This window comes from Sceloporus undulatus, chromosome 7 (assembly GCF_019175285.1).
Source record: "Sceloporus undulatus isolate JIND9_A2432 ecotype Alabama chromosome 7, SceUnd_v1.1, whole genome shotgun sequence".
Lineage (NCBI taxonomy): Eukaryota > Metazoa > Chordata > Lepidosauria > Squamata > Phrynosomatidae > Sceloporus > Sceloporus undulatus.
Window position 1 is genome coordinate 49285973 of NC_056528.1, and position 11860 is coordinate 49297832.

The following is an 11860-nucleotide window of genomic DNA, read 5'->3' on the forward strand; positions in this document are numbered from 1 at the left end:
ATATATATATATATGTTGTGGGGTGTGTGTGTGTGTGTGTGTGTGGTGTGTGTTGTGTGTGTTATGTGTTGGTTACTTATAGTCCATTACCAAGTCATGCAAAATGTTTATACACACACACCGCACACACTGAGTATGTATATATTGAGAAATGACCTTTATAGTCCATTTATCCAAGCCATCAAGAACACACACATACAACCACCCACAATATATACACACACCACACAACACTTGTGGCTTTGACTTTTGTGGATCTGATTATTTGTGGATTTGATTGATACGCTCTCTCTAGGAATCTCTAGGTCCTCCGTTGTGACTCTTCCAAGAAGCTGACCATAAAGCCATGCTGGAGCACATTGAGTTTCCTACAGAAACTCTAGGCATTTTGTTTTAATTTTGTATTATAATGTAGGCATTTGTAGGTGCAATTCTGTGGTCAACATCTACCAGAGAGTTGTGATGGAAGGCCTAGAGATTCCTATAGAGAGGTGTCCTCTCGGGTAAAAACAAGAGTCGTTTTTTATTTGCAGATTTGTCACTTTCATGGGTCCTGTGCCCCTAAGCCAAGCGAATGTGGAGAGGCCACTGTATATGACGTATATATGATCTTTCTGACCTCTTGAATGAACTTACCCATTGCGTGATTTGGGACGAGTCACACTCCCCATAAAGTCTCATATTCTTGCACCTTGGCGGATTTGTTTAAAGGCATGTACGATCATTTTGTAACGTTTTGTTCTGTCTTTTCCCTGTGTCCCCAGCCGCTGTCGCACCCTCTCCATCCATCGCCAGAGTCTCCACCGTTCAAACTCCTCTTGGAAAGATGCCGCTCTTTGCCCCTTTCCCAAAGCACCCCAATGGGGCTGGATCAGCTGGGATGGAAGAGGAAAGTGTTGCTGAGTACGGGGGGTATGTCACGTTTTATTGAAGGCGTTGCTACACAAAGGAGTCTTGACTGTGTTAAGCAATGCTAAAAGTTCATTGTTGTTATTATTATTATTATTTGGGGGGATCACAAATACCGGTTGCAGAAAATAGCAAGGAATTGGAACAGCTGTTGGCGAAAGAAGAAAGTGCAAAGGCAGTTGACTATTAAGAGAACAAAAATAATGATGATTTACATAAATTTAAAGGTAGTAATGAAGACACTGAAATAGTGAATAGTGGCTTATTCAATATGCAAAATGGAGATTGTGGTCAAGAAAACAGAAGGCTCAGGGTGCATCTCCACTGCAGAAATAATGCAGTTTGACACTTCTTTACTTGTCATGGTGCCATCCTACAAAACCCTGGGGTTTGTAATTTTGCAATTCTTTGGCAGAAAAGGCGAAAGACAGAATTAAGGGCCGCAACACTTAAAGTGGTGTTGGCCTGCATTAGTTTTACAGTGTGGAAGACTTGGAAGGGCAACTATGAAGGAACCAGATAAGATCTTCAAGTGTAAATGCATATCATGAAATACCAAAGTCAGAGCCATCCCTGACCCTTACATATTTGCCCACTCTTAAGGATCCTAGAGCTTAAGAAATGCAGTTTGATACAAGAGTCTTTCTCCAGGTATGTCAGTATTTCACCCCTTTTGTGTTCAATCTTCTCTCAGCAGCCGAGAATGACCTGGGCTCAAAAACCCTGGAGGTGCGTCGAGACGGTAAGAACGGGAGGAGTCGGTGGAAACCCATCAAACCTGGAGCAGAACAGCTGCTACTCAATAAAGTAAGTCACCGCTGGGAAAATACGTTTTCGATTGCCTTGGCAGTAGCATTTATCTGCGGCTCGGTAAACAGGTTTCGTTAAAATGCACCCCAAACGCTCCTATTCTGGTGGCAGGATTTTGAAAGATTATGATGAGCAATTGGCCTCTGCTTTACCTGGCGACAAAGTGAAAATAAGCATGTTAGCTCCTCATTCCTTCTCTCAGATATCTGTTGGAGAGAGTTAAAGCTTCCTTTCCTTTGGGAGAGCTGTTTTTGGAGACAGAGTAATTTTCCAATCGCTGGTAACTGTTGGATCTGCGTTTTTGCTCAGTCTCCATGGAGGCATGTTTGGATAAAGTTAGCAACATGGTTGGGCAACTGGTTCCTCCTGAAGTGCTCTGCAGTTGGGGCTGTTGGCTTCCAAGGAGTGATGAAACTGCTCTGGGTTTTAGTCCGGACGTCAGAGGAGTTATCCATGGTGCCTGGAGAAGAGATGGTTAAGAGGTGATATGAGACCCCTGTTTAAATATTTGTGATGAAGTCTCTCTATGTGATGAATGTTCTCTAGGTTGTTCTTTATGGCCTGTCTGTAACAAGCCTATGAGTTCATATTTGTGTGCAATTGCTAAGTATGGCCCCATACAGACAGGCCAAAATAAAGCTGTTTCGGGTCACTTTGTAGGTATGTTGTTTAAATGATGCATTCATCCTAAGAGTCCAATCCTAAAGACTGGTGTGTAGTTTTGGCACAGCTTCCGGACTCTTAGGACACATGCATCATTTAAACAGCATACCTCCAAAGTGACCCGAAGCAGCTTTATTTTGGCCGGTCTGTATGAACCTTATGTTTTGGTATGTCAAGGGCCAAAGCACTGTATGATGTATTATCTCTATGCCCTTTAGATCCTTGTTCCCGCTGGTCTTAGCTGCCATCCTCAGAGATGGAAGAATCTCCCCAGTGACAATGCCATCCCCGTTGTCATTTGAGGTGACTTGGTCTTGAACACAGCAATTGAGACCTGTTATCTTTACAAAAGTCTTGCTCCTGAACAACTGTCTTTTGTTCAAGGTTGCAGAAACGGAGTTAGGCACATAGAGCATTATGCATGAATATACATTTTGCGTGATTGCATTTTGTGCATGCTTGTGCATCATGCATCACATCCAGTTGTATTGCATTGCCCCTGGTTGCACAAGACACATTCAGGTGCACACACACACACACACACACTTGGTGGTGTAGTATCATATATCCCTAATAAAACAGCATGGCACAGTTGCTTTGTAATTCTGTAAGCATAAAGTTACACTCAACATATGCTCCTGGCATAAAGAACACAATGGATTGGGGGGGGGCTCACAATTTTTATACCTATCTGCGATTGAGAAATGACCTTTATAGCCCATTTAGCCAAGCCATGAAATAATGTATGGAAGCCAGACAAGCACAATTCTCCCATTCCGTTCCATCCATCCATTCTGAACTCATTTGCTGTGTAGAAAGGTCCAGCCGTGACCATCTTAAAGGCTATTTGCTAGTATTTTACAGCAATGCAAATGGAAGAATTGCTTGATTGGAGATTGCAGCGGTTGACAAGATGGGTTGCCTTACGTCACCTGCGTCTTGCAATTTTCAGTGGCAAAAGAGAATTTGTAAAGAAAGGGGGGGAAAGCGATTGGTTTTTGGGATCCTCTTTATCTCTTTGACATGGCTGCCTCCTTTAATTGCTCTTTGTTGCTCCATTGATTGTGTCGGCTGAAATATAATCCATGGAGAAGAATTCCATTTATTGTGAGGCAGAAGCAGAAAGAGATGGCTAGACTTATCACTCATCCCATTTGCATTTAATTTGGACTGAAATAGCAAAGGAGCTGCTTGGTTTTAAAGTAGGCACTGTGGAATGCAACCTTGTTTTTAGCGCTCAGAAGAAACCAATGCAGAGATTTCACAATCAAACCAGCGTCCGGTGAAATACGATTTGAACTACAAACCACACAATCCCCTAGTCAAGTTGGTCCCAAAGCCAAGCTGGTCCTATACTGTATGATGTGGCCCACAGGTCTCCAAAAGGCAGGAAAAGATTCCCAGTGTGGCTGTTGGACCTTTCGTATATGTCTTAGCTGAGACAAAGAAAAAAGCAGTTTTGTTCAGCCAAAGAGGATGTGACAGTGAACAACGCAGATCTTCTTGTATGGTGTTTAAACTGTATCTGGGGCTGATGTCGAGCGCCTTGTATCATACAGTAACAGGACTGTTTCGGAGAGCCGTCTCCGCCTGATGCATAGCTCTGGTTGGCCAGGTTTAATAAATCAAATTGTCTCTCTATCCGTAGGTAACAAAACAGCAACAAACAAGCTATACATTAACATATTCTTGGCCCCGCTTGCCGTCCTTGCGATGATGAATCATATTCCTAGAGTGCATAGCGCAGTTATGGTGGTAGCTGGAAGCTGCCTTGCCAATGGAGAGCAATGTTTCTCTCCTAGGTTTTAGTTTCAATTTTAAAGTAGAGACCCAGTTTGCTGAACCCTGTCCCCAAAGAGGTTTGGCACCTCCAATAGCCCCTTTATGGACTCACAACCCCATTGACCTCTGAGCTGCCACTCGACATTTATAAACCATCTCAGTTGTTTGGTCTGTAGGAAACTGCAAACTGGGCAGGGAAAGGAAACCAGCATGGAGCTGGAGATTCTTCGGATCAGGTTTTATTCTAGCCTGGCTTGGGAAAATATTGCCATCATCCGCGATTGTTTGTCTTTCGCTTTTGTCTCCAAACCACATGGGTTGCACAAGCGACATAAATCCCACATGGTTTCTTAGGCAAAGCTTTGGGAGTTATTTATCCCTTTCTTTTGGAAAGAAGGTAGGAATTCTGCATAGTGCATCTGTAGTGTGCAGGCTTTGGAAAGATTCCTCTGTGCTACTCATTTCGGGGGGGATGGAAATGCAAACCTAGTGTAGGGAGAAACTATTTAATATTCACGGGGAATGCACTTCTCTCTCTGTAACAAACACAGCCTATTTCTGAAGGCAGAAAGGGAAGTTGAACTAAAGAGATGGAGTGGGAGGCCAGATTCCTTACAGGTGATGTCTTGCAACCACTTTGTTTGCTTGGCAAGGTTTGTTCAGAGGGAGTTTGCTTTTTGCCTTCCTTTGTGTGAATTTGCCCAAGATCACCCAATGGATTTCTATGGCTGAACAGAAATTTGAACCCTGGGCTCCAGAGCCACACTCCAATGCTCAAACCATTATATCCTTTATACTTTCACTTACATGGACCTTTTTAAATCAGTATATTTGGAACGCAATGCAATTGCAAACGTTGCAAATTGCAAAACCTGCCTGGGGCCTGGGTGGGTTGGAGACGGTGGCATTGGGGTTTGGGGGTTGCACGGCGCACCAGGAAGGAAGGGAGATGTGGGGCATTTTCTTTCCCTTCCAGCTTGGGGGTCTGCTATCTATTTTTAACTCCTGTCCGGGTGCTGAGTGAGCATTTCTTCCTCCGTTGGTGGGGCTTTTCAGTGTGGCTGTTTTGGAAACGTGTCTGACACTCTAATTCTCACCTCCAGGAGGTAAGATTGGAGGGAGGGAAGACTGTCAACTCCAGCAGCAGGGAGACGTGAGCTGTATTTAATCAGCATGGCTTTTCATGGCCTTTTTCTTTCCTTTCCCTTTTCTCAGTCTGAAGGGAAGAGATATGGGAAAGCAGAAAGCCCCGCACATTTATTGGTGCTAATGAGATTTTTTTCATATCGGTGCTCCAATGGACTTGAAGGTTGGGTTTGCTAGGGTCCAGGAGAGGAAGACCACTGCGCAGATGGATCGATTCAGCAGACAAATCCACGACTCTGAGTTTGCAAGGAGTGAGCAGGGCCTTTGATGACCAAAGCTCCTGGAGATCTGAAAGACATATGTTTTGAGTATTGAGAAACCCCTTACAAGAATCCCGGACTCACGAGAAACTTTGCAGAGAGATCTTGTAGCACCTTTGAGATTAACTAAAGAAAGAAGTTGGCAGCATGAGCTTTCCTAGGCTTAAGTCTCTAAATGCATCTGGGGAAGTAGACTTTAGGAAAGCTCATGCTGACAACTTCTTTCTTTAGTTAGTCTCAAAGGTGCTACAAGATCTCTCTATGTACTGATTCTATAACATGACATGGCTATATCTTTGAATTCTACCACTGTGAGACTCTCTGCAGTTCAGGAATATTCTGCGCAAGATTCACATGTAGCTGTTTGCACAGAAAACAGAGTTTTATCTCCTCTGTCCTCCATTGCTTTGTTCAGGTCTTGCAAATTCATTCCCATGGCCTCCTTAATAGAGTCCATCCATCTAGCATGCGGTCTTTCTCTCTTTCCACATCCCTCTCCCTTTCCCAGCATTATTGTCTTTTCCAGTGAGTTGTGCCTTCTCATGATGTGACCAAAGCCTCAATTTGGTCATCTTTTGGCTTCCAGGGAGATTTCAGACTTGATCTGTTCACGGGCTCATTTGTTTGTCTTCTTGGCCAAGAAGTCCACTGTACCCTCCTCACTTTTCTCCAGCGCTACATCTCAAAGGAGTTTATTCCCATCCTTTCTTCCCTGTCCGGCTCTCACCTCCCTTCCCTATACTGCAAACTCCAGGAATCCACAAGATCTCGCTGTGTCAGTTAAAGTGGAATCGCAAAACTATCATTGTGTTGTGCGTCCTGCGTAGCTGCAATCCCCACTATAGCATTATAGCTTGGGGAGGTACTTAGATGTCTCTGCTAGAGATCTCCAGTCTTGCAGAGGAGAGTCTCAGCCCCTCAACAAATGACAGATCCAGGATTGCATGGGATGGGGCCGTCACAGTCTAAAGTGGTGTCAGACTGCAATAACTGTGCGGTGCAGACAGACTGAGCCTCTCCTCGGGGTTTTGGATCCGGGGGAGAGATTAGCCTGAGCCGGTCAGATGAGATCTGGGTTATGCTCTGAGCATTAGGGACAACCTGAGCATTAGCTATAGCAACCGCAAGCCGTTTCCAAGCGATGCAGTCCTTTGATGGGTATCAGCAGTCTCTAAATTACCCAGGATATTATTAAAGGAGCTGCTGAGGTCTTTGGAGAGCAGTTACAATATACTCTCTCCATGAGAGCCCTCAGCGATGGATCGGCGTGGCTTCCCTCGGTAATTACACCATGCGATGTTTGTGGCACGATTCGTCCAACCACTACATTAAGGTGTGCAGTGTGTGTGTGTGTAGGTAATACCCAACAGCCCATATATATATATATATCTAAAATGCAATGTTGTGCACTGTTTGGGAGGAGATTTGCAGACTCCGTCTTCCTTTTTTTTTTTCCCCCCGCCCCCCCCCCCCCGACAGTGTAACCTTCAGAAAAGAAAACTCTCTCAGTCTATTTCTTTTCTTTTCCAGTAGCATTAATCCCGCTTTTGAGCATCCTTCTCATATGTCTTCTTATGCGAAGTTTCACTATGGAATCAGGAGGCAGGAATCTCTGAATCACAGTGGCCCTGTGCCATTTTTGCAGCATAAGAAGTCTGGGTTGTGCTATTGCATGCCTTGGTTCGGGAGGCTTTTTGGGTTGGAATGACCCCCATATAAATTAGCTCCATGCATGTAGAAAAGTAGCATATCATGAAGGATGTGTCTATCTCCGATGAACTTGTTTTCTGTCCGGTTTGCTCTACTACACCCAGCCCTCCATATCCATGGATTCTGCATCCATGGACTCAACCGTCAACAGCTTGAAAATATACATTTTAAAAATGTCCAAAGCAAACATTGATTTTGCCATTTTATATAAGGGGCATCATTTTACTATGCCGCTTTATATAATGGACTTGAGCATCAACAGCTTCTGGTATCCACAGAAGGTCCTGTGAACCTTTGTAACCAGGGCCAGATTTCCCATTTGGCACTGTAGAAGCAATGTAGTTTGACACCACTTTAACTGCCATGGTGCCATCCTATGGAATCCTGTTAGAGATGGTTGAAGTCTTTGTAAAATTGCAAGTCCCAGGATTACATTGGATGGTGCTACAACACTTAAAGTGGTATGAAACTGCATTATTTCTACAATGTAGATGCACCTGAAGGTGGCACTGAAGCTTGAGGATGTAGAGCAGATTCTGCATCCGGCAACATCTAGTACCTGAAGCATCTGTTTCGCTCTATGTAATGATAAGCATCATCTTCTCACTACTGGCCTATTTGTGCTGTTAGCAAGGATTTAACTAGGACCACAAAATTGGAGCAGTTTGATCCCACCTTAACTGCCATGCCTTCATCCTGTAGAGTCCTGGGACCTGTAGTTTGGTAAGGTGCTTAACTTGCTCTGCTACAAAACTCCCAATGCTGTAGCTGAGGACTAGGTCAGTGGTTGTCAGCCTTGTGGCCTCTGGACATTTTGGACTTCAGCTCCCAAAATCCTAGACCAAAGGCCATGCTGCCTAGACCTCCTGGGAGCTGAAGATCTGGAGGGTAAAAGCTTGAAAACCATTGAGCTAGAGCACTCTGTTTTAGGGACTTTGTTAAACTACAGATCCAAGGATTCTAGCAGATGGATCCATGAGAGTTAAAGTGGGTTCAAGCTGCTATAATTTGGACACACTTTGGTGCTACGTTCTCGACCGCCGGGTGCGAAGATGCATTTGGATCAGGGCTAAAGTGTTCACTTCACCTGCTACTAAGCCGACCAGATAAGAACAGGAGACCTCCCTTGGTTGCATTGCCTTGACCATTTTGCAAGACCATTTGCAAATCCTGCCCCTCCTTGGTCTTCGAATAGCTGACCCTGGCTGAAAATCAGCATGCATCGTGCCATCCAAGGAAGGGAGATTAGTGCTGATTTATCGGCTCGAAATAAGATCACGAGGACCCGCTCCGCAGGGCTGTACGATAAATAATGCAATGACAGCCAAGACGATAAAGCCCTAAAACGAAGCTGCTCTCTCTCCCTCCTTTGCACCGGCATTCAATTAAAATAATTTCATATTTCCCACCCATTTTTCTCTCTCACTTTGGAGATTTGCTTTGAATTCCTGCCAGGGCCAACGTCTTTGCTCAGCTCCCACTTTCTTTCTTGGTAATTATGGAAATGATAATGGAAGTCAGGATCAAGGGCAGAAGCGAAGGAGGAGGAAGAGAAACTGAAAGGATGAAACAATATCAGAGTTCAGTGGTGGGCAAATTTCAATAGACACGGGAAGAGAGGAATTGGATGGCCCATCGCTATACATTTTTGCTGTTGGTTGCTTTGGAATGGCTCTTATCAGGGCAGGTTTTGAGGCATTTACACTATCGAGATAATGCAGTTTGACACCGCTTTAACTGCCTGTGGCACCATCCTACAGAATCCTGGGATTCGCATTACGTTGCACATTCATTCGTTGCATGAAATGATCCTGCAAAGAGTAAGAAAGGGGTTACAGACTTCTAATAGACTTTCAAAATGTTTTAATTTGCTGATATGAAACACAAAAATCCCTTGTGTCTTCCTTGCGTCTGATCTCAAAACAGGGACCTGACCAAATTGCCATCCTTGCTCTTCAGGGGGAATGGAGGGTATTTTAGTAGAGCAAAATTTGTATTTTAGGGGGGACAAGACTGCTGAGAGGCCCCAAAACCATCCTTTGAAGCCACACGTGGATCATGAACCACACTTTCCCCATCTCTGGCCTAAATAATGCTAGAAACAGACATCTGTTTTTAGCCTGATGGAAATCAATGGATGAAAGATTCAGCCCTGCGGAAGACTTCTTGTCTGGAAATGCCCAGTGGTTTATTTATTGTCCCTTTTTTGGCTCCATTTGCTTGAATTATTGAGGGAAGCCATGTGCAAGACTCATGGAAGCCAAGATGACAACACTCATTGAATCACGGCCTCGGCATTATCCCTTTCGATCGATACACTTGCATTGATTGCATGGCCTCTTTCAAATGTGCTGATGCTTGGTTCTTTCTGGCTGTGGCACTGTGTGGTTTGTGTTTACAGTACTAGCAAGATTTGTTCATAGGAAATTTGCCATGACCTTTCCTTGAGGCTGAGAGAGTGTGACTTGCCCAAGATCACTCAATGGGTTTCATGGTCAAGCTGAGAGTCGACCGCTGGTCTCCAAAGTTGTAGTCCAACACCATGCATTAATTTTGCCCAGAATGAATCCTAAACTGTGGATGTTCTCAGTAGTCCAGGACTCTTCTGATAGCCAAGAAACATGTTTTCGACCGTTTCCCCATCCCCAATATTTTCCAGTATCCCCCTGTCCCTGCCTACTAAGACAACCCAAAGTTGAAAACTATTCCCTTTGAAACATTCCCTTACATTTCAGGCTGTCCTTATCTTTGGCTGAAAGAGCCGGTCAGTCGATGGCAGGGTCAGAGTGCTCTGGAAATGCTTAATCTGCTTTTCCTTGAGATTCCTAAGAGCTTAATAAATCTGCGGCTTCTGAATTTTTCCCTGGCGGAAGATACGTTTCTTTCTCCCTTCGGCGCAGCCCTGCCTTATTTTGTCTGTATGGTCACCCTGTGACCTCTCTTCATCCATGGAGGCATCGTCTTGCCATAGATCCCACTGACTACTGGATTTCCTTCTTTCCAGACAAGCTGCTTTTTTCCATCTCCTGTCATTTCAAAACCACAACAGGAACAAACATCCACATTTTGATGGGAAGATTCAAAAAGTACAGCATATTAATAAGTGCAAAAATACACTTATGCAGTTATATCTCAGGTTGCAGGAATAATGCACTTTGCTTTAATTGCCATGGCTCAGTGCTATGGCATTCTGGGATTTGTAGTTTTGTGAGATATTTAGCCTTTGCTGGCTCCAGAACAAACTGCACATCCCAGGATTTCACAGGATGGAGCCATGACAGTTAAAGCGGTGTCAAACTGCATTAATTCTGCAGTGTGGAAACAGTTCCCATCGCAACCGAAAAACCGTCGCAGGTGAAACTAGGAATCATGGAAGCCATGCCAACTTCGTAAGCCGAAAATCTCTCTGATGGAGTGGGGGAAAGACCATTTTGCGTTCTCAAGGAGACATCTCTGCGCAACGCAACAGTTTGAGCATTGCATCAGAGGATGTTTCCCAGGAAAACTTTTTATCTCTTTTGATGCACATTCAGCCGGAAAGTGGTTAGGAAGGCAAGAGATGTGGAGGGAGCAGAGAAGAGAGTATAGGCTACTAACTTCATGTTAAGGAGCTTGTTCAATTTTTAAACAGTTACATAAAACCATCAGAGGCTGACAGCTTGGAAATGCGCTTCGGTACAAGAAAAGGACCGAAAAGAAACAACCAGGAGGGAGACGAGTGGAGAAAAGGGAGCTAAAATGGAAAGCACGAAGCCAGTTCCCCGAGGCTTATACTACCCAAACGAGGCTTCTTAGCAGAGGAAAGAGAAAGAAGGAGGTGAAGAAGAAAAAGATACCCTCCACATCTTTCTTTTGCATCCCTTACAAGCAACTCCTTCTGGCAAAAGCTCTTTCCTTTTGCATCTTTGGCAGCTAAGTGCATGGACTCAACCCAAACCAGTTTGGGGAATAGGTGGACTGGTCTTGCCATTCGGTTGATTGAAGCAACTGCCTCACTGAAGCTAATGCCAAGACTGGCCTTGTTCTTTTAATCCTAAAGGTCTGTCTTTTGTACCTGATTCTGGGTCATCCAGCCTTGGAGCTCTGGTACCAAACCAAGTCACTCCCTTGAGCCTGAAATGGGCCCACATAGCGTCAGCTGGCCTGGACTGAATTATTTTCATGGTAATTTTGGGCAGGAGAAAATGATACCAATGATATATTTTTTCCACCTTTTTAAAATAAAGTCCCTTTGGAACTGTCTGTAACGTTTCTCACTATCTGGAGAAATGATATCAAACCGCCTTTCTCTCCGATGTGTCTCCATGGATACCTCTCTGCGCATAGCGAGGGATTCATTGGAGGGAGTTAGTACTTATTGGAGTACTCCGTCCTTTTGATTTCTCTCCGTTGGTGCCTCAGACTGTAACTATGCACATCTTCCTCATCTCTGGTTCAAGGATGCCTCTATGGCGGCTAGATTAGGCGGCGCACAAAGGGAGCAAGATGCTTTTTTATATGAGAACATCCTTCTGTCCCCTCCTCCTCTTCCTTCTTTTCTTTCTTCTCCTCTCATTCCACTTATCCTCCTTCTCCTCCTA

General features: G+C 44.4%; 1 protein-coding gene across 2 annotated transcripts in view; it reads left to right on the forward strand.

The window, feature by feature from the left end:
- Positions 1-1697: 1697 nt before the first annotated feature.
- Positions 1698-11860, forward strand: part of ARHGEF9 (Cdc42 guanine nucleotide exchange factor 9) — a 128025-nt gene continuing 117862 nt past the window's right edge. Inside the window, exon 1 of one of the 2 annotated variants that reach the window (XM_042479344.1) lies at positions 1698-1716. The gene's annotated coding sequence lies outside the window, so the exon portion shown is untranslated. The remainder of the gene's footprint in view (positions 1717-11860) is intronic. The other variant, XM_042479345.1, reaches the window with a different exon arrangement.